At 27.0% G+C, this 25,045-nt stretch overlaps 1 pseudogene across 1 annotated transcript in view; it reads left to right on the top strand.

Moving 5' to 3' along the window:
- Positions 1-344: 344 nt before the first annotated feature.
- Positions 345-25,045, top strand: part of LOC147816917 (folate receptor gamma-like) — a 122,047-nt pseudogene continuing 97,346 nt past the window's right edge. Inside the window, exons 1-3 of the transcript XR_015429500.1 lie at positions 345-631; positions 2,273-2,428; positions 5,052-5,247. The product of XR_015429500.1 is annotated as a folate receptor gamma-like (transcript). The remainder of the gene's footprint in view (positions 632-2,272; positions 2,429-5,051; positions 5,248-25,045) is intronic.

Here is a 25,045-nt window from a genome sequence, read left to right as displayed (position 1 = left end):
CAAAAAAACGATAATGCTTAAATTCTGGGTACCATGTTCTCCCGCCTAAACCGTTTTTCGCCAACGACGGCTACGCGCGCGCAGGAATAAACCAGCAATCTAGTTACATGGAGGGTTTTGGCGAAAACAAATAGGGTTAGGGATTTTTTAATCGCCAACGCATGCTTATTGAGTTTTCAAGCAAACGTTTTCAACTTTTGAGTTTAATCCGTCGTCTTCCGACCAATACAATTCTTTTGATATTTTACGAACCTAGAGTGACTTAAAACCTTTTCGATGCTGGAAGTCTTTGAGTTTTGGCTTTGGCATTGCTTCCAAGAATATTTGGCGATTATTTTGTGAGTGTTTTGTATATTGGCGTGTTTGAATGATATAACACATGGGTCGCAGCATGCTGTCTTATTTATTTATATTATACTTGGTGGAATGTTTTATTGCCGGACGGAAGAAATATAACACTCGAGTCAAGCCGGTCAACAAGTTCTGCTTGTGACCAAGTTTTTTTTAGTCCATTTAATAATTTTTTAATCTGAAATTCTTAATCTTCTTGCTTTCCGGTCTTAAAATTTTATTTTTGAATTTTAATAAATCGCTATTTATTCCCAGAAACTTCTTTGGAAAACACGGAATGGTATCTTTTTTTCTTTTTCTTCTTTTGTTTACATTTATACACTTTAAAACTGCATTTGTTGTTTAATTCTGTCAAATAATATTTCTGTACGTTTCTATGTGTGTTTATTATATGTGTTTATTTCATTGCATTCCCAAGAATTCATTCAGCTCTGAGTTAACAAAAATACTTCCATTTTATTGTTATTACTTTTTTAAAAATCAGTCAAAAATTCTTAATTTGTTTTCCAGTCTAAGTAATTTTTAGTTAGGAACCTTGTCTAACAGGAAAATTATAAAATTAAAAATTGTCAAGTGCATTACTTTACCCTTTAAAGATTTAAGTTCTCAAATTAAATATTTTTTGGCATTTATTTAAAATAAGTTTAAATTGTCAGAACTTGTTTCCAATAATGGATTGATATGGTTGTTAATTAGGTAATGTTTTGCTTATTGCTAAGCATGATATAACAAAAGATATCCTTTTGTTATATTTCTACATTCTATAAGAACTCTGTAAGAAACTGGACAAAGTGGACGAAAATAAAAATGTTGAGCAGTATGTATTGAAAGAATAGCTAAAATTGAAACTAAATTTAATATAGTATCTAAAAGTTTTTTTTAAAAATCTAAACAGCATATTATTTCAGAGTTTTTTAGAGTATTCATACTTAACAATTGGTATGCTATTTGTGTGTTTTGATATGAGTCTATTCAATATATGTTGTTTTAGTAGTGCTTATATTATATAAATTATTTAGTAATAAAAGGAAATTTTATTAGGTTATTTTAACAGTTCATTATGTTATTATGATTATAGGTTTTACTATATTGTAAACTAAACTCGGTGGTGCAATAGCCTAAGGACGACTAAGGCCTATTGTGCCCATCCCAATTTTTCTTGAGCTTTGGTGCAGGAACAGATGTTCGGGTTGGGTGGTCAGGCAAAGAGGGAGCTACTAATGTTTAGTTCACTTAGTATTCATTTTGTGGACCTAGAATGTAAAGCCACAAAATGCAGACCAGAATTTTATGTTCAACTGATTCCTTTCATTGGACAATGACAATATTTAGTATGCGTCATTCAAATATTTATATTCTTACATTTTCTAATTAATTACTTACTTACCTCACTTCGCTGCTGACAAATTTATTTACAAAATACTGAGTACAAAAATCAAACTAAAGAGGTTGTAATGAAAGGACGAAATTCAAAAGTAATAATTTTAATATCAAGTCTGCTGAATGAATGGGAAGAGGGAAGTTGTTTTTGAGCTGAAACACTTTTGAAATGTCTGGCTCTGGAGTCTGTGTCTGTCTGGAGTCTGTCTACAATATGAACTGCTGCTATGGAAATAAGAATAGCGCATTTCAGGGAGGGTAGCTTCTCTTCACTCTTCCGTGCCCTAAACAATGACCTCACACTCCTATTTGAAATAGTTATACCTCGTCACCATAGTCACCGCAACAGTTCAGGCGAATGGCTAGGGGAGTTCTTAATTTCGACAAACTATACATAATACAGTGTTTGGAGTTTACTGTCATGGGGTAAAAGAGCATAATTTTGTGACAAAATATACATATAGATGTTATCCCATATTTAAATGTATTTTAGTCTTTTTCTAAGCATGTTTAAATGAATAACAGTTAATTGATATTGCAGGCTCTTTTTCATCAATTTATTGTGTTGGTACTTTTAACAACAATTAAAGAATCTCTAAGCCAACTGAGCCAAAACAAAGATGAATTGTTGAACTGGTGTTTAAATGGCCAAAATCACAAAAGAATACCAGGAAAAGAATACTCATTACATGACCAAGTACAATATTTCCTTCCATTTTCATTATTTTTTATAATTTGAATAAAATATGTTTTGACTTCTACAAAAGTTTTAATAATGCAAACCTTTTATTTCCTCATTTTTTTTTCTTTTAAAATGACAGAACACCTGCTTTTTTAATGAAATTGAGACTGGCAAGAAACAAATTCTGCCTTTTTTGTTCACAACTCTTTTTTGAAACGGATTCTGGGTTCGTTAGAGATTTATATATAAGATTATTTAAAGAATTTCATTACATTAATTATAAATAATTTTGTATTATTTCTAAATTCGGACACACTAAATGTAGCCAGGTTTTATATATATATATATTATGACAAAATTCCATTTTTATTAATTTAAACTGTTTGTCTATGTTGTGATGTAGTTGATCATTTGTCACCATTATTTTATAGGAAGAATATTTTATTTATGCCCTAGCTAGTATCATGTAGAAATAGAGGACCCCATACATCTCTGAATGAGCATACCTTTTTTTCAATGGATTTAAATTTCTGACACCGAAAATATAAGGGTATAGGGGCTGTGATCAATATGGTCCTAATAGTTTACGAGAGGTAGTTATTTTTTATTCATTTTCCCATATTTCGCAAAATTTTTGAGCGAATTGAAAAATTCAAGAGAACTCTATGCAAAAAAAAACTTTTAGTAAATATTTATTATTTACCTAATAATTGTTGAAAAACTTTTGAATATAAAATTTTTTACATTAAGTATCTAATTTCACATGACAAAATTCAAGCAAAATCTGTTGGATAGTTCTTGAGTCATCGAGTTTTAAATATCTGATTTTATTTTACAACTTTATAATTGTGCGCAAAGACTTTTCAACTCGTTAAAAAGGTTATGGCAAACTCTGCAAAAATTAACATTAAGGGGTCAAAGCTTTGGATCGCACTCCATACCAAATGATTAGGACCCTATTTCCCAGATTGCCCCTATATTTTCAGGGACAGAAATCTGAATCCATTGAAAAAAGGTATGTTTATTCAGAGAAAGTATATTTTTATGCCTGATTTTGTAGCTTAAAGTATCATATAATTAAAACTAAATAATTAACATATTTGATGTCTCCTCGAACCAATAAGATCACGTTCAGAACATGAAGATCTGATCATTTGATCAAAAGTTATTTAGGGTCGTACTTCTATTTGGCGCAGTGTACATTTATATTTATTAGAAAGCTTTCCCAGTGTGGGTGATTGATAGTCTGAATACTTAGGGCTATTATCTTCCTTAAAGCTACACACAGAAGAATCAATCGGACTATATTTAACTTCTACCTCTTTAAAATCACTACATAAAAGTCATTTTGTTTGTATGTAGTGTGTATGATAATGTCATACAATCATGCTTAAAAATAATTGTTTTTTATTACCTTTCATATGAAGAAGTATTTTAAAAACATTGGTAGTTTTCTTAGTACTTTTTTTTTAAAACTCTACTTTTAGTAATGATTTAACTATTAAGTTATTAAAGTCATGATATAAATAAATCATTTTATCAATTTTTAGTTTGAAACCTTGACCCGTGCTTGTTTATGTACTTTATTGGTGCCTTTTATTTTATACTAGCTGACCCCGTTCTTCGTACATGCTGAAAAAATAAACAATCAATTAATTAGAGCTGAAAAACATTACTAAGTTATGCACAAGGCTAAAAGGTATTAACCAACATAATCAGTAAAGCTAACAAAAAATTCCAGTTTTATCTGTATTATTATAGTTACAGTTTTATATTTTGTCCTTCCAGTTGGCTTTATGTTATTATAAGCAAAAAACATTTTGATTAGTTCATTCTATCATGATACAGATTAAATGATGCCAAATGATACTACGAAATGCTATTCAGTATCATTTGACATGATGCTGTTTCTTGAGGCTAACTCATGATAGGAAAAAATTTTCTCAATTTTCTTCTCCACTTATCCCTATTTACACTATTACCACCACTAATTCTACCTTGATTCGTATATTTACATTACCTATTTATAGTACCTATTGAAACTGCACCAAATACCAAAGTATCAGTATTGCCTGTTACCAAAATTAATTCAACAATAATAGCATTTATGCTTCTTCTAAATAATTCGGTGTCATTTCTCCAATGATTTTGCTTTTTTAGTACTACATAGCTTGTTTTTCATTTCAGTTATATTTTGAAAATTAAATAAGCATCATTGGTGTCAATAATTTGGCAATTTTTTTAGGCTTCTCTTTAACAAACTAGTAACATTTCTCTATTAATTTTGCTTTTTAGTATATAACTTATTTTTTTTTACTTCAATTAATAACTATTCAGTTTATAGCAAGTTTAATTCGGAGACAGTAACAGTTAGGTGATTTTTTACGGTTCCCCTCAAAGAATAATTGTTTTCTTAATTATTTTTGGCTTAAATTACTCCTTTCATCCACTGTCCAAATTTCAGGACACTAGAATAAATGGTTCCGGAGTTAGATACTAACTCTTCATTTTATTATTTTTGGATATTTTAATTCCAATAGATTAGTTATTAGTCTGAATTTAAGTAACTTAAATGTTGAATTGACTTTATAAACTCCCTTACACTAGGCCTAAACTGTAATATTTGTTGTTTCCTTAGTGTAGCCCTTGGAAAGATCATGCCTGCTGTACAGAAACTGTCACTCAAGATATTCATGAATTGAAGTTGTATAATTTTAGTTATGATCATTGCTTCAGCCAAGTGATGAGAAATGTCTCTTCCATGCAAGAAACACTTCATACAAGACAACTGTTTTTATGAATGCGAGCCACACATTGGATTATGGGTCGTAAATGTATGTTAAGTGAATTTTTTTATTTGCTTTACAATTTTGTTTATTATATATTTTGTTAGGATAGCTAAGCTATTTTACTGTACCCAGGTATTTATATTTTATCCATCCAAAGATATGGGATTTTTTTTAAAAAAAAGTTAACTTTAATGTTTTTTATTTTCTACTGAATTTGCAACTTGAAATTGAATTCGAATATGATGAGCAGCAGCACAAATGCTGAGGTCCTTAGGGCTAGTAGTTTAATTATTTGTTAGTACTGTGTTGCTAATTTTGAATTCTGTTTATAGGCTAATCCCAGCAAATGAGTTAAAAAAAAAAAACCCAATAAAACAGAGTCAATAGTTCTTTTTTGTTAATTTTTCACAAGGCTGTACGTTGAAGACTTAAAAGTATGATTAATTAATTTTTTTTATACAAAATGCATTATGACATAAGATGTATGCCACGTCTTCTAATGTTATCTCTTGAGCCAGCCGTGGTGGTTCAGGGAATAGAGCTTTTGCCTTCCAATGAGGTGAACCGATCTCGAATCACAGCCATGATTAATTTATATGAATTCCGCACTCTGCTCGCACCGACCACAGTGCTGACGTCTGAGCTCCCTTGCAGTCAGACTAACTGTAAAAGTGTCTTTGTGCTTTTCCTTTCCATTTAACACAGATGCAGGTTTGTTTCCTTAAAAAGTCCTCCACAAATTCAAATATCTCCCAATACATGATCCAGGAGTTCATTTGTCTTCTGGTTTGGGTTCAAAATTGCAAGGCTATGGAGTAGAGCATTAGCAGTCGTAAACCCAAAAATTGGATCGGCTGTTCAACGATGGTTAAAAAATAAAAAGTTATTCCTGTTAGCATTGCATTATACAATTTTTCTGTCTATACATATAAAGCATTTTATAAATTTGTGTTGCGAAACTTTACATTATTATTTTTTTTTACTTCAAGCAACTATTAAACAATTTTTATCTACTGATTCAAGCTTACTTCGTGTAACAAAAATTACATGGTTATTAATTTATTTGACTTTGATTTAAATTATTGATTTCAATATTTTAATTTGTATGATAGATACTAGGATTTTCATTCTTGATTGAAGAAGCAAAAGTTTTCTCTAACAGTTCATTTTGTGAATAAAAAACATTTTAAATTTATATACAAAAATATCAGATTGACATGTTTAGTAAATGTTTAGTTTAATATTTTTAATTTAAATGTTTAAGTTGCATCTTAATATTTTCAATTTATGAAAAGTATTCAACTGATATACAAAGTTGTTTATTTTTCAATTTTGTGTTTGTGAACTTAAACCAAAATGTGCAAAATAAGACTTTTAATTTTTTAAAATTATAAACATGTTTATACTTTTTTTGAAATTTTAATAAATTAAATGTTTGAAAATGTAAGGACAATACCAGTTTTATTTTCTACTTTGCTTTACAAATAGTTTCTCTTTAAAAACCTTATATTTTTAGTCTTTAAGGGTTTATTCATAAAAATATTCATTCTTTCAATTTAAAGATTTTATTTACAATTAAATGATTTAGAATGGTGAAATGATTCCTGCTTTATTTTTGTTTCTACATGGTTTCTTTTGGAATGGGGAAAAAATATGATAAATTCTTAATTGATAAATAGATTTAGAGTGATTTTTTTTTTTTTTTTTAATGTTGCAAAAAGAATTCTGCTCTAAATTCTGTTAATGTTTACATATTTAATTCAACTGTTGCCAAATATTCTACGAATGTCGCTAAAATCATATGCATGGGCAGTATTGTTGCGTTGAAATATGTTTGAAAGTTACAAAATATTAACTGAAAATAGTTTTTTTTTCCTTGCATCAAAATCTGTGCATTAAAAGAAATGTTGTGCTAATTTTATTCTACAGGTAAATTAGGTTTTACTTTTCAGATTTTTCAAATGGAATAACTCTTATTTTTAAACTTCTATTTTTCTGCTTATTGATCTATGTGAGAGTAACAATTCTAATGTATATACATATTTCTCATATGTGGCACCATAAAATCTGGTACTTCATGTTCGCAGTATAATTTTTATCAATGAGACAATTTTTTTTGCTCTTACCTGTTATATGTTTGAAAGTTACAAAATATTTACTGAAATTTTTTTTTTTCCTTGCATCAAAATCTATGCATTAAAAAAAATGTTGTGCTAATTTTATTCTACAGATAAATTAGGTTTTCCTTTTCAGATTTTTCAAATGGAATAACTCTTATTTTTAAACTTCTATTTTTCTGCTTATTGATCTATGTGAGAATAACAATTCTAATGTATATACATATTTCTCATATGTGGCACCATAAAATCTGGTACTTCATGTTCTCAGTATAATTTTTATCAATGAGACAATTTTTTTTTGCTCTAACCTGTTATATGTTTGAAAGTTACAAAATATTTACTGAAATTTTCTTTTTCCTTGCATCAAAATCTATGCATTAAAAAAAATGTTGTGCTAATTTTATTCTACAGATAAATTAGGTTTTCCTTTTCAGATTTTTCAAATGGAATAACTATTATTTTTAAACTTCTATTTTTCTGCTTATTGATCTATGTGAGGATAACAATTCTAATGTATATACATATTTCTCATATGGGGCACCATAAAATCTAGTATTTCTTCATCTCCTTAGTATAATTTTTATCAATGAGACAATTTTTTTTGCTCTAACGTGTTATATGTCTAAAAGTTACAAAATATTAACTGAAAATAGTTTTTTTTTCCTTGCATCAAAATCTGTGCATTAAAAGAAATGTTGTGCTAATTTTATTCTACAGGTAAATTAGGTTTTACTTTTCAGATTTTTCAAATGGAATAACTCTTATTTTTAAACTTCTATTTTTCTGCTTATTGATCTATGTGAGAGTAACAATTCTAATGTATATACAGGGGTCTGTCCAAGCCGAATTTACTACCGTTTAGCGGTACCTTCACAAATTCAACTTTAGGAAAAACGGTAGTTTCACAAATTCAATTTTAGGAAAAACGGTAGTTTCACAAAATACTTTTTCTTGAAATTTTATTTTTGTATCCCTTAAGAAACGATAAATCCATATTTTTGTGTTGATTTTTTAATATAATTTTTAATTTTTCACAAATTATGTCTAAATTTTCACAAAATAGGTACCTCTCATAAAAACCTAGACAGACCCCTGATATACATATTTCTCATATGTGGCACCATAAAATCTGGTACTTCATGTTCTCAGTATAATTTTTATCAATGAGACAATTTTTTTTGCTCTAACCTGTTATATGTTTGAAAGTTACAAAATATTTACTGAAATTTTTTTTTTCCTTGCATCAAAATCTATGCATTAAAAAAAATGTTGTGCTAATTTTATTCTACAGATAAATTAGGTTTTCCTTTTCAGATTTTTCAAATGGAATAACTCTTATTTTTAAACTTCTATTTTTCTGCTTATTGATCTATGTGAGAATAACAATTCTAATGTATATACATATTTCTCATATGTGGCACCATAAAATCTGGTACTTCTTCATGTACTTAGTATAATTTTTAATAATGAGACAATTTTTTTGTTCTAACGTGTTATTTGTTTGAAAGTTACAAAATATTAACTGAAAATAGTTTTTTTTCCTTGCATCAAAATCTTTGCATTAAAAAAAATTTTGTACTAATTTTATACTACAGGTAAATTAGGTTTTACTTTTCAGATTTTTTAAATGGAATAACTCTTATTTTTAAGCTTCTATTTTTCTGCTTATTGATCTATGTGACGATAACAATTCTAATGTATATACATATTTCTCATATGTGGCACCATAAAATCTGCCCCTGAGGGGGTTTACCTTCTTTAGGTAAACACATGGAGTCACGCCCTGGGGTACTCTAGTGATGTATCTTTAGTATAATGTTTATCAATGAGACAATTTTTTTTGCTCTAACGTGTTATATGTTTGAAAGTTACAAAATATCAACTGAGAATAGTTTTTTTTCTTCCTTGCATCAAAATCTATGCATTAAAAAATATGTTGTGCTAATTTTATTCTACAGGTAAATTAGGTTTTACTTTTCAGATTTTTCAAATGGAATAACGCTTATACATATTTCTCCTATGTGACACTATAAAATCTGGTATTTCTTCATGAACTTAGTATAATTTTTATCAATGAGCAATTTTTTTTGTTCTAACGTGTTATACGTTTGAAAGTTTCGAAACATTAATTGAAAATAGTTTTTTTTTCCTTGCATCTAAATCGATGCATTAAAAAAAAATGTTGTTCTAATTTTATTCTACACGTAATTTATGCTTTACTTTTCAGATTTTTCAAATGGAATAACTCTTATACATATTTCTCCTATGTGACACCATAAAATGTGGTATTTCTTCATGTACTTAGTATAATTTTTATCAATGAGCATTTTTTTTTTTGTTCTAATGTGTTATACGTTTGAAAGTTTCAAAACATTAACTGAAAATAGTTTTTTTTTCCTTGCATCAAAATCGATGCATTAAAAAAAAAATGTTGTTCTAATTTTATTCTACAGGTACATGAGATTTTACTTTTCAGATTTTTCATATGGAATAACTCTTATTTTCAAACTACTATTTTTCTGCTTATTGATCTATGTAACGATGACAATTTTAATGTATATACATATTTCTCACATGTGGCACCATAAAATCTGGTATTTCTTCATGTACTTAGTATAATTTTTATCAATGAGAAATTTTTTTTTTGCTCTAACGTGTTATATGTTTGAAAGTTACAAAATATTAACTGAAAATAGTTTTTTTTCCTTGCATTAAAAAAAAATTGTGCTAATTTTATTCTACACGTAATTTAGGTTTTACTTTTAAGATTTTTCAAATGGAATACTTTTATTTTTAAACTTCTATTTATCTGTTTATTGATCTATGTGACGGTAGCAATTCTAATGTATATACATATTTCTCATATGTGGCACCATAAAATCTGGTATTTCTTCATGTTTTTAGTATAATTTTTATCAATGAGACAATTTTTTTTTGCTCTAACGTGTTATATGTTTGAAAGTTACAAAATATTAACTGAAAATAGTTTTTTCCCCTTGCGTCAAAATCTATGCATTAAAAAAAAATTTGTGCTAATTTTATTCTACATGTAATTTAGGTTTTACTTTTTAGATTTTTCAAATGGAATCACTCTTATTTTTAAACTTCTATTTTTCTGCTTATTGATCAATGTCAGGATAACAATTCTATTGTACTATATACATATTTCTCATATGTGGAACCATAAAATCAGCCCCTGAGGGGGTTTACCTTCTTTAGGTAAACACTGGGAGTCACGACCCGGGGTGCCCTAGTGATCTATCCTTAGTATAATTTTTATCAATGAGACAATTTTTTTTGCTCTAGCGTTTTATATGTTTGAAAGTTACAAAATATTAACTGAAAGTATTTTTTTTTTTCCTTGCTTCAAAATCTATGCATTAAAAAAAAATTTGTGCTAATTTTATTCTTCACGTAATTTATGCTTTACTTTTCAGATTTTTCAAATGGAATAACTCTTATTTTTAAACTTGTATTTTTCTGCTTATTGATCTATGTGACGATAACAATTCTAATGTATATACATATTTCTCATACATGGCACCATAAAATCTGCGCCTGAGGGGGTTTACCTTCTTTAGGTAAACACAGGGAGTCACGCCCCGGGGTACCCTAGTGATCTATCCTTAGTATAATTTTTTTCAATGAGACAATTTTTTTTGCTCTTACGTGTTATATGTTTGAAAGTTACAAAATATTAACTGAAAATAGTTTTTTTTCCTTGCATCAAAATCTATGCATTAAAAAAAATGTTGTGCTAATTTTATTCTACAGGTAAATTAGGTTTTACTTTTCAGATTTTTCAAATGGAATAACTCTTATTTTTAAACTTCTATTTTTCTGCTTATTGATCTATGTGAGGATAACAATTCTAATGTATATACATATTTCTTATATGTGGAACCATAGAATCTGGTATTTCTTCATGTTCTTAGTATAATTTTTATCAATGAGAAAATTTTTTTTTGTTCTAACGTGTTATATGTTTGAAATTTTCAAAATATCAACTGAAAAGTTTTTTTTTTCCTTGCATCAAAATCTATGCATTAAAAAAAAATTTTGTGCTAATTTTATTCTTCAGGTAAATTAAGTTTTGCTTTTCAGATTTTTCAAATGGAATAACTCTTATTTTTAAACTTCTATTTTTCTGCTTATTGATCTGTGTCAGGATAACAATTCTAACGTATATACATATTTCTCATATGTGGCACCATAAAATCTGCCCCTGAGGGGGTTTACCTTCTTTAGGTAAACACATGGAGTCACGCCCTGGGGTACTCTAGTGATGTATCTTTAGTATAATTTTTATCAATGAGACAATTTTTTTTGCTCTAACGTGTTATATGTTTGAAAGTTACAAAATATCAACTGAGAATAGTTTTTTTTCTTCCTTGCATCAAAATCTATGCATTAAAAAATATGTTGTTCTAATTTTATTCTACACGTAATTTATGCTTTACTTTTCAGATTTTTCAAATGGAATAACTCTTATACATATTTCTCCTATGTGACACCATAAAATCTGGTATTTCTTCATGTACTTAGTATAATTTTTATCAATGAGCATTTTTTTTTGTTCTAACGTGTTATACGTTTGAAAGTTTCAAAACATTAACTGAAAATAGTTTTTTTTTCCTTGCATCAAAATCGATGCATTAAAAAAAAAATGTTGTTCTAATTTTATTCTACAGGTACATGAGATTTTACTTTTCAGATTTTTCAAATGGAATAACTCTTATTTTCAAACTTCTATTTTTCTGCTTATTGATCTATGTAACGATGACAATTTTAATGTATATACATATTTCTCACATGTGGCACCATAAAATCTGTTATTTCTTCATGTACTTAGTATAATTTTTATTATTGAGACAATTTTTTTTTCCTAACTTGCTATATGTTTGAAAGTTTCAAAATACAGTACAGAACCCGTTATCCGGAAATCAGAAAACCGGAAAACCGAAAAACCGGAACGAAATTCGATACATTTTCCGGCCATTTAAAAAAAACACAGGGAGTTTAGGTAAACACAGGGAGTCACGCCCCGGGGTACCCTAGTGATCTATCCTAAGTATAATTTTTTTCAATGAGACAATTTTTTTGCTCTAACGTGTTATATGTTTGAAAGTTACAAAATATTAACTGAAAATAGTTTTTTTTCCTTGCAATAAAAAAAAATTGTGCTCATTTTATTCTACACGTAATTTAGGTTTTACTTTTCAGATTTTTCAAATGGAATACTTTTATTTTTAAACTTCTATTTATCTGTTTATTGGTCTATGTGACGATAACAATTCTAATGTATATACATATTTCTCATTTGTGGCAGCGTAAAATCTGGTATTTCTTCCATCTCCTCAGTTTAATTTTTATCAATGAGACAATTTTTTTTGCTCTAACGTGTAATATGTTTGAAAGTTACAAAATATTAACTGAGAATAGTTTTTTTTCCTTGCATCAAAATCTGTGCATTAAAAAAAATGTTGTGCTAATTTTATTCTACAGGTAAATTAGGTTTTACTTTTCAGATTTTTCAAATGGAATAACTGTTATTTTTAAACTTCTATTTTTCTGCTTATTGATCTATGTGAGAATAACAATTCTAATGTATATACATATTTCTTATATGTGGAACCATAAAATCTGGTATTTCTTCATGTTCTTAGTATAATTTTTATCAATGAGAAAATTTTTTTTGTTCTAACGAGTTATATGTTTGAAATTTTCAAAATATCAACTGAAAAGTTTTTTTTTCCTTGCATCAAAATCTATGCATTAAAAAATATGTTGTGCTAATTTTATTCTTCAGGTAAAATAAGTTTTGCTTTTCAGATTTTTCAAATGGAATAACTCTTATTTTTAAACTTTTATTTTTCTGCTTATTGATCGATGTGACGATAACAATTCTAATGTATATACATATTTCTCATATGTGGCACCATAAAATCTGCCCCTGAGGGGGTTTATCTTCTTTAGGTAAACACAGGGAGTCACGCCCCAGGGTACCCTAGTGATCTATCCTTAGTATAATTTTTTTCAATGAAGCAATTTTTTTCGTTCTAACGTGTTATATGTTTGAAAGTTTAAAAATATTAACTGAAAATAGTTTTTTTTCCTTGCATCAAACTCTATGCATTAAAAGAAATGTGCTAATTTTATTCTACGGGTAAATTAGGTTTTAGTTTTCAGATTTTTCAAATGGAATAACGCTTATACATATTTCTCCTATGTGACACCGTAAAATCTGGTATTTCTTCATGAACTTAGTATAATTTTTATCAATGAGCAATTTTTTTTGTTCTAACGTGTTATACGTTTGAAAGTTTCAAAACATTAATTGAAAATAGTTTTTTTTTCCTTGCATCAAAATCGATGCATTAAAAAAAAATGTTGTTCTAATTTTATTCTACAGGTACATGAGATTTTACTTTTCAGATTTTTCATATGGAATAACTCTTATTTTCAAACTACTATTTTTCTGCTTATTGATCTATGTAACGATGACAATTTTAATGTATATACATATTTCTCACATTTGGCACCATAAAATCTGGTATTTCTTCATGTACTTAGTATAATTTTTATCAATGAGAAATTTTTTTTTTGCTCTAACGTGTTATATGTTTGAAAGTTACAAAATATTAACTGAAAATAGTTTTTTTTCCTTGCATTAAAAAAAAATTGTGCTAATTTTATTCTACACGTAATTTAGGTTTTACTTTTAAGATTTTTCAAATGGAATACTTTTATTTTTAAACTTCTATTTATCTGTTTATTGATCTATGTGACGGTAACAATTCTAATGTATATACATATTTCTCATATGTGGCACCATAAAATCTGGTATTTCTTCATGTTTTTAGTATAATTTTTATCAATGAGACAATTTTTTTTTGCTCTAACGTGTTATATGTTTGAAAGTTACAAAATATTAACTGAAAATAGTTTTTTCCCCTTGCGTCAAAATCTGTGCATTAAAAGAAATGTTGTGCTAATTTTATTCTACAGGTAAATTAGGTTTTACTTTTCAGATTTTTCAAATGGAATAACTCTTATTTTTAAACTTCTATTTTTCTGCTTATTGATCTATGTGAGAGTAACAATTCTAATGTATATACATATTTCTCATATGTGGCACCATAAAATCTGGTACTTCATGTTCTCAGTATAATTTTTATCAATGAGACAATTTTTTTTGCTCTAACCTGTTATATGTTTGAAAGTTACAAAATATTTACTGAAATTTTTTTTTTCCTTGCATCAAAATCTATGCATTAAAAAAAATGTTGTGCTAATTTTATTCTACGGATAAATTAGGTTTTCCTTTTCAGATTTTTCAAATGGAATAACTCTTATTTTTAAACTTTTATTTTTCTGCTTATTGATCTATGTGAGAATAACAATTCTAATGTATATACATATTTCTCATATGTGGCACCATAAAATCTGGTACTTCATGTTCTCAGTATAATTTTTATCAATGAGAAATTTTTTTTTGCTCTAACCTGTTATATGTTTGAAAGTTACAAAATATTTACTGAAATTTTCTTTTTCCTTGCATCAAAATCTATGCATTAAAAAAAAATGTTGTGCTAATTTTATTCTACAGATAAATTAGGTTTTCCTTTTCAGATTTTTCAAATGGAATAACTATTATTTTTAAACTTCTATTTTTCTGCTTATTGATCTATGTGAGAGTAACAATTCTAATGTATATACATATTTCTCATATGTGGCACCATAAAATCTGGTACTTCATGTTCTCAGTATAATTTTTATCAATGAGACAATTTTTTTTGCTCTAACCTGTTATATGTTTGAAAGTTACAAAATATTTACTGAAATTTTCTTTTTCCTTGCATCAAAATCTATGCATTAAAAAAAATGTTGTGCTAATTTTATTCTACAGATAAATTAGGTTTTCCTTTTCAGATTTTTCAAATGGAATAACTATTATTTTTAAACTTCTATTTTTCTGCTTATTGATCTATGTGAGGATAACAATTCTAATGTATATACATATTTCTCATATGGGGCACCATAAAATCTAGTATTTCTTCATCTCCTTAGTATAATTTTTATCAATGAGACAATTTTTTTTTGCTCTAACGTGTTATATGTCTAAAAGTTACAAAATATTAACTGAAAATAGTTTTTTTTTCCTTGCATCAAAATCTGTGCATTAAAAGAAATGTTGTGCTAATTTTATTCTACAGGTAAATTAGGTTTTACTTTTCAGATTTTTCAAATGGAATAACTCTTATTTTTAAACTTCTATTTTTCTGCTTATTGATCTATGTGAGAGTAACAATTCTAATGTATATACATATTTCTCATATGTGGCACCATAAAATCTGGTACTTCATGTTCTCAGTATAATTTTTATCAATGAGACAATTTTTTTTGCTCTAACCTGTTATATGTTTGAAAGTTACAAAATATTTACTGAAATTTTTTTTTTCCTTGCATCAAAATCTATGCATTAAAAAAAATGTTGTGCTAATTTTATTCTACAGATAAATTAGGTTTTCCTTTTCAGATTTTTCAAATGGAATAACTCTTATTTTTAAACTTCTATTTTTCTGCTTATTGATCTATGTGAGAATAACAATTCTAATGTATATACATATTTCTCATATGTGGCACCATAAAATCTGGTACTTCTTCATGTACTTAGTATAATTTTTAATAATGAGACAATTTTTTTGTTCTAACGTGTTATTTGTTTGAAAGTTACAAAATATTAACTGAAAATAGTTTTTTTTTCCTTGCATCAAAATCTTTGCATTAAAAAAAATTTTGTACTAATTTTATACTACAGGTAAATTAGGTTTTACTTTTCAGATTTTTCAAATGGAATAACTCTTATTTTTAAACTTGTATTTTTCTGCTTATTGATCTATGTGACGATAACAATTCTAATGTATATACATATTTCTCATACATGGCACCATAAAATCTGCGCCTGAGGGGGTTTACCTTCTTTAGGTAAACACAGGGAGTCACGCCCCGGGGTACCCTAGTGATCTATCCTTAGTATAATTTTTTTCAATGAGACATTTTTTTTTGTTCTAACCTGTTATATGTTTGAAAGTTACGAAATATTTACTGAATTTTTTTTTTTCCTTGCATCAAAATCTATGCATTACAAAAAATGTTGTGCTAATTTTATTCTACAGATAAATTAGGTTTTCCTTTTCAGATTTTTCAAATGGAATAACTCTTATTTTTAAACTTCTATTTTTCTGCTTATTGATCTATGTGAGAATAACAATTCTAATGTATATACATATTTCTCATATGTGGCACCATAAAATCTGGTACTTCTTCATGTACTTAGTATAATTTTTAATAATGAGACAATTTTTTTGTTCTAACGTGTTATTTGTTTGAAAGTTACAAAATATTAACTGAAAATAGTTTTTTTTCCTTGCATCAAAATCTTTGCATTAAAAAAAATTTTGTACTAATTTTATACTACAGGTAAATTAGGTTTTACTTTTCAGATTTTTTAAATGGAATAACTCTTATTTTTAAGCTTCTATTTTTCTGCTTATTGATCTATGTGACGATAACAATTCTAATGTATATACATATTTCTCATATGTGGCACCATAAAATCTGCCCCTGAGGGGGTTTACCTTCTTTAGGTAAACACATGGAGTCACGCCCTGGGGTACTCTAGTGATGTATCTTTAGTATAATTTTTATCAATGAGACAATTTTTTTTGCTCTAACGTGTTATATGTTTGAAAGTTACAAAATATCAACTGAGAATAGTTTTTTTTCTTCCTTGCATCAAAATCTATGCATTAAAAAATATGTTGTGCTAATTTTATTCTACAGGTAAATTAGGTTTTACTTTTCAGATTTTTCAAATGGAATAACGCTTATACATATTTCTCCTATGTGACACTATAAAATCTGGTATTTCTTCATGAACTTAGTATAATTTTTATCAATGAGCAATTTTTTTTGTTCTAACGTGTTATACGTTTGAAAGTTTCGAAACATTAATTGAAAATAGTTTTTTTTTCCTTGCATCAAAATCGATGCATTAAAAAAAAATGTTGTTCTAATTTTATTCTACACGTAATTTATGCTTTACTTTTCAGATTTTTCAAATGGAATAACTCTTATACATATTTCTCCTATGTGACACCATAAAATGTGGTATTTCTTCATGTACTTAGTATAATTTTTATCAATGAGCATTTTTTTTGTTGTTCTAATGTGTTATACGTTTGAAAGTTTCAAAACATTAACTGAAAATAGTTTTTTTTTCCTTGCATCAAAATCGATGCATTAAAAAAAAAATGTTGTTCTAATTTTATTCTACAGGTACATGAGATTTTACTTTTCAGATTTTTCATATGGAATAACTCTTATTTTCAAACTACTATTTTTCTGCTTATTGATCTATGTAACGATGACAATTTTAATGTATATACATATTTCTCACATGTGGCACCATAAAATCTGGTATTTCTTCATGTACTTAGTATAATTTTTATCAATGAGAAATTTTTTTTTTGCTCTAACGTGTTATATGTTTGAAAGTTACAAAATATTAACTGAAAATAGTTTTTTTTCCTTGCATTAAAAAAAAATTGTGCTAATTTTATTCTACACGTAATTTAGGTTTTACTTTTAAGATTTTTCAAATGGAATACTTTTATTTTTAAACTTCTATTTATCTGTTTATTGATCTATGTGACGGTAGCAATTCTAATGTATATACATATTTCTCATATGTGGCACCATAAAATCTGGTATTTCTTCATGTTTTTAGTATAATTTTTATCAATGAGACAATTTTTTTTTGCTCTAACGTGTTATATGTTTGAAAGTTACAAAATATTAACTGAAAATAGTTTTTTCCCCTTGCGTCAAAATCTATGCATTAAAAAAAAATTTGTGCTAATTTTATTCTACATGTAATTTAGGTTTTACTTTTTAGATTTTTCAAATGGAATCACTCTTATTTTTAAACTTCTATTTTTCTGCTTATTGATCAATGTCAGGATAACAATTCTATTGTACTATATACATATTTCTCATATGTGGAACCATAAAATCAGCCCCTGAGGGGGTTTACCTTCTTTAGGTAAACACTGGGAGTCACGACCCGGGGTGCCCTAGTGATCTATCCTTAGTATAATTTTTATCAATGAGACAATTTTTTTTGCTCTAGCGTTTTATATGTTTGAAAGTTACAAAATATTAACTGAAAGTATTTTTTTTTTTCCTTGCTTCAAAATCTATGCATTAAAAAAAAATTTGTGCTAATTTTATTCTTCACGTAATTTATGCTTTACTTTTCAGATTTTTCAAATGGAATAACTCTTATTTTTAAACTTGTATTTTTCTGCTTATTGATCTATGTGACGATAACAATTCTAATGTATATACATATTTCTCATACATGGCACCATAAAATCTGCGCCTGAGGGGGTTTACCTTCTTTAGGTAAACACAGGGAGTCACGCCCCGGGGTACCCTAGTGATCTATCCTTAGTATAATTTTTTTCAATGAGACAATTTTTTTTGCTCTTACGTGTTATATGTTTGAAAGTTACAAAATATTAACTGAAAATAGTTTTTTTTCCTTGCATCAAAATCTATGCATTAAAAAAAATGTTGTGCTAATTTTATTCTACAGGTAAATTAGGTTTTACTTTTCAGATTTTTCAAATGGAATAACTCTTATTTTTAAACTTCTATTTTTCTGCTTATTGATCTATGTGAGGATAACAATTCTAATGTATATACATATTTCTTATATGTGGAACCATAGAATCTGGTATTTCTTCATGTTCTTAGTATAATTTTTATCAATGAGAAAATTTTTTTTTGTTCTAACGTGTTATATGTTTGAAATTTTCAAAATATCAACTGAAAAGTTTTTTTTTTCCTTGCATCAAAATCTATGCATTAAAAAAAAATTTTGTGCTAATTTTATTCTTCAGGTAAATTAAGTTTTGCTTTTCAGATTTTTCAAATGGAATAACTCTTATTTTTAAACTTCTATTTTTCTGCTTATTGATCTGTGTCAGGATAACAATTCTAACGTATATACATATTTCTCATATGTGGCACCATAAAATCTGCCCCTGAGGGGGTTTACCTTCTTTAGGTAAACACATGGAGTCACGCCCTGGGGTACTCTAGTGATGTATCTTTAGTATAATTTTTATCAATGAGACAATTTTTTTTGCTCTAACGTGTTATATGTTTGAAAGTTACAAAATATCAACTGAGAATAGTTTTTTTTCTTCCTTGCATCAAAATCTATGCATTAAAAAATATGTTGTTCTAATTTTATTCTACACGTAATTTATGCTTTACTTTTCAGATTTTTCAAATGGAATAACTCTTATACATATTTCTCCTATGTGACACCATAAAATCTGGTATTTCTTCATGTACTTAGTATAATTTTTATCAATGAGCATTTTTTTTTGTTCTAACGTGTTATACGTTTGAAAGTTTCAAAACATTAACTGAAAATAGTTTTTTTTTCCTTGCATCAAAATCGATGCATTAAAAAAAAAATGTTGTTCTAATTTTATTCTACAGGTACATGAGATTTTACTTTTCAGATTTTTCAAATGGAATAACTCTTATTTTCAAACTTCTATTTTTCTGCTTATTGATCTATGTAACGATGACAATTTTAATGTATATACATATTTCTCACATGTGGCACCATAAAATCTGTTATTTCTTCATGTACTTAGTATAATTTTTATTATTGAGACAATTTTTTTTTCCTAACTTGCTATATGTTTGAAAGTTTCAAAATACAGTACAGAACCCGTTATCCGGAAATCAGAAAACCGGAAAACCGAAAAACCGGAACGAAATTCGATACATTTTCCGGCCATTTAAAAAAAACACAGGGAGTTTAGGTAAACACAGGGAGTCACGCCCCGGGGTACCCTAGTGATCTATCCTAAGTATAATTTTTTTCAATGAGACAATTTTTTTGCTCTAACGTGTTATATGTTTGAAAGTTACAAAATATTAACTGAAAATAGTTTTTTTTCCTTGCAATAAAAAAAAATTGTGCTCATTTTATTCTACACGTAATTTAGGTTTTACTTTTCAGATTTTTCAAATGGAATACTTTTATTTTTAAACTTCTATTTATCTGTTTATTGATCTATGTGACGATAACAATTCTAATGTATATACATATTTCTCATTTGTGGCAGCGTAAAATCTGGTATTTCTTCCATCTCCTTAGTTTAATTTTTATCAATGAGACAATTTTTTTTGCTCTAACGTGTAATATGTTTGAAAGTTACAAAATATTAACTGAGAATAGTTTTTTTTCCTTGCATCAAAATCTATGCATTAAAAAAAATGTTGTGCTAATTTTATTCTACAGGTAAATTAGGTTTTACTTTTCAGATTTTTCAAATGGAATAACTGTTATTTTTAAACTTCTATTTTTCTGCTTATTGATCTATGTGAGAATAACAATTCTAATGTATATACATATTTCTTATATGTGGAACCATAAAATCTGGTATTTCTTCATGTTCTTAGTATAATTTTTATCAATGAGAAAATTTTTTTTGTTCTAACGAGTTATATGTTTGAAATTTTCAAAATATCAACTGAAAAGTTTTTTTTTCCTTGCATCAAAATCTATGCATTAAAAAATATGTTGTGCTAATTTTATTCTTCAGGTAAAATAAGTTTTGCTTTTCAGATTTTTCAAATGGAATAACTCTTATTTTTAAACTTTTATTTTTCTGCTTATTGATCGATGTGACGATAACAATTCTAATGTATATACATATTTCTCATATGTGGCACCATAAAATCTGCCCCTGAGGGGGTTTATCTTCTTTAGGTAAACACAGGGAGTCACGCCCCAGGGTACCCTAGTGATCTATCCTTAGTATAATTTTTTTCAATGAAGCAATTTTTTTCGTTCTAACGTGTTATATGTTTGAAAGTTTAAAAATATTAACTGAAAATAGTTTTTTTTCCTTGCATCAAACTCTATGCATTAAAAGAAATGTGCTAATTTTATTCTACGGGTAAATTAGGTTTTAGTTTTCAGATTTTTCAAATGGAATAACGCTTATACATATTTCTCCTATGTGACACCGTAAAATCTGGTATTTCTTCATGAACTTAGTATAATTTTTATCAATGAGCAATTTTTTTTGTTCTAACGTGTTATACGTTTGAAAGTTTCAAAACATTAATTGAAAATAGTTTTTTTTTCCTTGCATCAAAATCGATGCATTAAAAAAAAATGTTGTTCTAATTTTATTCTACAGGTAAATTAGGTTTTACTTTTCAGATTTTTCAAATGGAATAACTCTTATTTTTAAACTTCTATTTTTCTGCTTATTGATCTATGTCAGGATAACAATTCTATTGTACTATATACCTATTTCTCATATGTGGAACCATAAAATCTGCCCCTGAGGGGGTTTACCTTCTTTAGGTAAACACTGGGAGTCACGCCCCGGGGTACCCTAGTGATCTATCCTTAGTATAATTTTTATCAATGAGACAATTTTTTTTGCTCTAACGTGTCATATGTTTGAAAGTTGCAAAATATTAACTGAAAATAGTTTTTTTTTCCTTGCTTCAAAATCTATGCATTAAAAAAAAAATTTGTGCTTATTTTATTCTACACGTAATTTAGGTTTAACTTTTCAGATTTTTCAAATGGAATAACTCTTATTTTTAAACTTTTTTTTTCTGCATATTGATCTATGTGACGATAACAATTTTAATGTATATACATATTTCTCACATGTGGCACCATAAAATCTGGTATTTCTTCATGTACTTAGTATAATTTTTATTATTGAGACAATTTTTTTTCCTAACTTGCTATATGTTTGAAGGTTTCAAATTACAGTACAGGACTCGTTATCCGGAAATCAGAAAACCGGAACGAAATTCGATAAATTTTCCGGCCATTTAAAAAAAAAATTTTTTTTTCCTCATGAGATTTTAGGATTTTTCTTTCGTTTAGGAAAGATGTTTACCTTACTATCATTTTGGAAATAATCATTAGTGAATTACTTCATTTTTTCTTCGTTTTAAGATTATTTCCAAATATCAGTTTTTTTTAGTTGGGTTTAACAATAAAAAAAACGGCTTTTGTAAGCGATTCAAAAAATTGGAAAAGTCAGTTATCCGGAATAGCGATGGTCCCGATTGTTCCGGATAATCGGTTCCCTTCTGTATTAACTGAAAATAGTTTCTTTTTCCTTGCATCAAAATCGATACATTAAAAAAAAAATTTGTACTAATTTTATTCTACAGGTAAATTAGGTTTTACTTTTCAGATTTTTCAAATGGAATAACTCTTATTTTCAAACTTCTATTTTTCTGCTTATTGATTTATGTAACGATAACAATTTTAATGTATATACATATTTCTCACATGTGGCACAATAAAATCTGGTATTTCTTCATGTACTTAGTATAATATTTATCAATGAGACAATTTTTTTTGCTCTAACGTGTTATATGTTTGAAAGTTACAAAATATTAACTGAAAATAGTTTTTTTTTCCTTGCATTAAAAAAAAATTGTGCTCATTTTATTCTACACTTAATTTAGGTTTTACTTTTCAGATTTTTCAAATGGAATACTTTTATTTTTAAACTTCTATTTATCTGTTTATTGATCTATGTGACGATAACAATTCTAATGTATATACATATTTCTCATTTGTGACACTAAAATCTGGTATTTCTTCATGTACTCAGTATAATTTTTATCAATGAGAAATTTTTTTTTGCTCTAACTTGTTATATGTTTGAAAGTTTCAAAACATTAACTGAAAATAGTTTTTTTTTTCCTTGCATCAAAATCGATGCATTAAAAAAAATTTTGTTCTAATTTTATTCTACAGGTAAATTAGGTTTTACTTTTCAGATTTTTCAAATGGAATAACTATTATTTTTAAACTTCTATTTATCTGTTTATTGATCTATGTGACGATAACAATTCTAATGTATATACATATTTCTCATTTGTGGCACCGTAAAATCTGGTATTTCTTCCATCTCCTTAGTTTAATTTTTATCAATGAGACAATTTTTTTTGCTCTAACGTGTAATATGTTTGAAAGTTACAAAATATTAACTGAGAATAGTTTTTTTTCCTTGCATCAAAATCTATGCATTAAAAAAAATGTGCTAATTTTATTCTACTGGTAAATTAGGTTTTACTTTTCAGATTTTTCAAATGGAATAACTCTTATTTTTAAACTTCTATTTTTCTGCTTATTGACCTATGTGAGGATAACAATTCTAATGTATATTCATATTTCTCATATGTGGCACCATAAAATCTGCCCCTGAGGGGGTTTATCTTCTTTAGGTAAACACAGGGAGTCACGCCCCAGGGTACCCTAGTGATCTATCCTTAGTATAATTTTTTTCAATGAAGCAATTTTTTTCGTTCTAACGTGTTATATGTTTCAAAGTTTCAAAATAGTAACAGAAAATAGTTTTTTTTTCCTTGCATCAAAATAGATGCATTTAAAAAAAAATGTTGTGCTAATTTTATTCTACAGGTGAATTAAGTTTTACTTTTCAGATTTTTAAAATGGAATCACTCTTATTTTTAAACTTCTATTTTTCTGCTTATTGATCTATGTCAGGATAACAATTCTAATGTATATACATATTTCTCATATGTGACACCATAAAATCTGGTATTTATTCATGTACTTGAAAAAAATTTTTTCTCATTGATAAAAATTATACTAACTTGTTATTTGTTTGAAAGTTTAAAAATATTAACTGAAAATAGTTTTGTTTTCCTTGCATCAATATCTATGCATTTAAAAAAAATTTTGTGCTAATTTTATTCTACAGGTGAATTAGGTTTTACTTTTCAGATTTTTCAAATAGAATAACTCTTATTTTTAGACTTCTATTTTTCTGCTTATTGATCTATGTGACGATAACAATTCTAATGTATATACATATTTCTCATATATGGCACCATAAAATCTGGTATTTCTTCATGTACTTAAAAAATTTTTTTTCTCATTGATAAAAATTATACTAACTTGTTATATGTTTGAAAGTTTCAAAATATTAACTGAAAATAGTTTTTTTTTTCCTTGCATCAAAATCTATGCATTTAAAAAAAAATGTGGTGCTAATTTTATTCTACAGGTGAATTAGGTTTTACTTTTCAGATTTTTCAAATGGAATAACTCTTATTTTTAGACTTCTATTTTTCTGCTTATTGATCTATGTGACGATAACAATTCTAATGTATATACATATTTCTCATATATGGCTCTATAAAATCTGGTATTTCTTCATGTACTTGAAAAAAAAATTTTCTCATTGATAAAAATTATACTAACTTGTTATATGTTTGAAAGTTTAAAAATATTAACTGAAAATAGTTTTTTTTTCCTTGCATCAATATCTATGCATTTAAAAAAAAAATTTGTGCTTATTTTATTCTACAGGTGAATTAGGTTTTACTTTTCAGATTTTTCAAATGGAATAACTCTTATTTTTAAACTTCTATTTTTCTGCTTATTGATCTATGTGAGGATAACAATTCTAATGTATATACATATTTCTCATATGTGACACCATAAAATCTGGTATTTCTTCATGTACTTAAAAAAAAATTTTTCTCATTGATAAAAATTTTACTAACGTGTTATATGATTGAAAGTTACAAAATAGTAACAGAAAATAGTTTTT

Source organism: Parasteatoda tepidariorum, chromosome 1, assembly GCF_982258835.1.
Source record: "Parasteatoda tepidariorum strain Cologne lab strain chromosome 1, Ptep-v5.0, whole genome shotgun sequence".
Taxonomy (NCBI): Eukaryota; Metazoa; Arthropoda; class Arachnida; order Araneae; family Theridiidae; genus Parasteatoda; species Parasteatoda tepidariorum.
This window is presented reverse-complemented; position numbering and strand designations above follow the sequence as displayed.